This window comes from Stomoxys calcitrans, chromosome 4 (assembly GCF_963082655.1).
Source record: "Stomoxys calcitrans chromosome 4, idStoCalc2.1, whole genome shotgun sequence".
Classification (NCBI taxonomy): Eukaryota; Metazoa; Arthropoda; class Insecta; order Diptera; family Muscidae; genus Stomoxys; species Stomoxys calcitrans.
Window position 1 is genome coordinate 29595655 of NC_081555.1, and position 2864 is coordinate 29598518.

General features: G+C 38.1%; 1 long non-coding RNA gene across 1 annotated transcript; it reads right to left on the bottom strand.

Moving 5' to 3' along the window:
• Positions 1-233: 233 nt before the first annotated feature.
• LOC106091225 (uncharacterized) lies at positions 234-1768 on the bottom strand. Its single transcript, XR_001221967.2, has 3 exons — positions 1627-1768; positions 1104-1558; positions 234-544 (listed from the first exon to the last, which is right to left on the bottom strand). It is a non-coding gene; the product is annotated as an uncharacterized LOC106091225 (long non-coding RNA).
• Positions 1769-2864: the final 1096 nt, after the last annotated feature.

A 2864-nucleotide genomic window follows, 5' to 3' on the forward strand; every position in this document is an offset into this window, starting at 1 on the left:
TGAAATAGCTCCAATAGCATAACAGTTCTTATTCAATATTCTTTGTTTGCCTTAAAAGAGATACCGCGCATAGAACTCGACAATTGCGATCCATGGTGGAGGGTATAGAAGATTCGACCCGCCCGAACTTAGCACGCTCTTACTTGTTTTTTTGTAAAAACATAGTGTCTTGGGAAATAAAATTACATGTTTTTTAATTTTCACCAATTTTTTTTTCATTACCTAAAAAAAAAGTCTGGTTCAACAAAAAAGCTTCAAACAATGAAAATACGAAATTTCATTAAAATCGGATAAGGAAATCGAGTGCCAGGCGTTAATGGGTTGAAAAACTCAGAAAAAACATTCAACTTTTTTCATTGTTTTGACCAGTTTGCTTGAACTTTCTTACAGGCAACAGAAAACCGAAGGACTTATGTGACATTTATGTCTTCCAAAATAACCAAGGAAATTGCTGATGGAATAAGAGCTGGTGGTAACGGTGGACTTAAGCGAGATGTGTGCCTAACAAAACTCCCCAAAATAACTAACGAAATTGCCGATGGAGCTGGTATAAGGATAAGGATGATAATGATTACAAATGTTAGGTTTACTGCATTTTCGGAATAATGCAAACGTTAAGAAATAAAAAAGGCGAAAAAGATAACAACTCAGGAAAGATTGAGATGATTTTAAGGTAATTTTTTTTTATTTTATCCTTTTTCACCACTGATGAAGTAGGGTAAATTCTTATATGAAGCTTCCTGAATCAAGTCGATATCCTTATGCCCGATGACAATAAAGATGAATACAAAGCTGGCTTAGCCCCATGCAAGGATGCTGCCGTGGACGTTAACAAGAAATGTGAAGCTGCGGTAACTAATATCACCTCCTTGAGGGGTCAAATAACTAAATTCGTATGTCCTTAAATAAAGCCAGCATTCAGCGAAACTTTTAAGTCAATAAGGACTTTTGTTGTTATTTCATCTTCCGCATCCGTTTAAGGGAATACTAATCTGGGTATTCGTTCCACGCCCACGGATGCATCATTGCATGTTGCCAATCCAGCTTTGTGTTCATCTTTAAGCCAGTTTTGAATTAATTAAGCTAATAATATCGACACATACCAAAGATCCGATGGAAAACTTATGTGAATGTAAAGATCAATCCAGTCAAATCTTTCAAATACCAAATTTTTCCCATGAACATTCTATTAAGAGAATGTCATAGCACCACCAAAGTAGCGCAGAGGGCGAGAACATAGAACAAAATTTTGCAGCGGTTGTTATCCCCTCTTAATGCTGGCGAGATTCGCGAGGTACTTTGCCATGCATAGAAGCCATGTAAATAAAAACTTTTCCCCAAAGACGTGTCGAATTGCGGCATGCCGTTCCGTCTCGGATATAAAAAGGAGGCCCCTTATCGGTAAATCGAATCCCGCAGCTTCGCAATTGTTCTTAACCCCCACGAATGCATCCTTGCATGCTGTCAATCCAGCTTTGTGTTCATCTTCATAGTCATTGTGAATGAGGACATCGACTTGCTTCAAAGAAGCTTCATACAAGAATGTACCCTACTTCTTCTGTGGTGAAAAGGAATGAAATAAAAGAACATTAAAGTCATCTCAACTTTCCTGAGTTGTCTTCTTACCGTTTGCATCATTTCCAAAATGCAGTAAACATGACATTTGGCATGCTTATCATTAGACAGGGAACCAGCTCTAATTTATCAGCAATTTCGTTAGTTATTTTGAGGAATTTTGATAGGCACACATTTCGCACAAGTCCATTGGCAGCCCACAACAATAAAACTGGTCAAAATAATGAAAAAACTTGCGTTTTTCTCTGAGTTCTTTAACCCCTTAACGCCTGGCCCTCGATTTCCTTGTTCTTTTTTAATGAAATTTCGTATATTCCATTATTTTAAGCATTTATATTGACGGAGAAATTTTTTAGGTATTGAAAAAAAACAAAATTGGAGAAAATTAAAAAACATGTCATTTTATTTCCCAAGCCACTATGTTCTTACGAAAAAAAGAAACATTTTCTTTGTATTTAATTTCCAAAGCCACTGCGTTTTTACAAAAAAAAAATCTTATATTTTATTAGCATACCCCTGGTCCGCTTTGCTACCCCTTTGGCACAAGTTGAGGGTTTAGACCGCACGTCATGAATTGGGTATATACTGCAGTTGTCAGCCCTATAAAGCTATATGGTGTTGTGGTCTGGTGAGCGTCGCTTCAAAAGTCCACCTACTGTTGAATACTCAACCGGATCCAAACGATGTATGTTTGGTCATCATAGCCGCACTGAGGACGACGCCATATGATGCACGGAATTTAATGCTACTTCTAATGCCTCTGGACATGCGGTTAGACAAATTGCAGCAACCACTGTCGTGAGACTAAGAAAGCCTTCTCTTTAGTCATATGGCGACTACGGATACTGTGTTATCCAGGCAGTGTGGATTACACCCTACCGGAGCCGCAATGCAGGAAAAAGTGTAATTTGTCACAGATAAAATGTCTGTCATTACACAAAAATAAATGCATTGGAAAAAGTACAGCTAATGGACAGGGTTGTCGAGTGTGATTAATGTGGTAGTTGTATCATAGATGCGTTTTCGCTATTAATACGATTCAAAAACAACATACCAACGCACCGCGCTTGAAGCCATCACATCTTATATGGTTGAAAAGTCTTTTAACCAAAGACGAAACGCGTCCCATAGTGGTTGGTGTGTGTTGCTATCTTTGGCTTTACTTTTCCATTTGCATCTCCGATCACTGAGCTCGTCTCGAAAGAGAAACTCCATTTTAAAGTTTAAAGTTCTAACCAAAGACGAAACACGTCCCATAGTGGTTGGTGTATGTTGCTATCTTTGGCTTT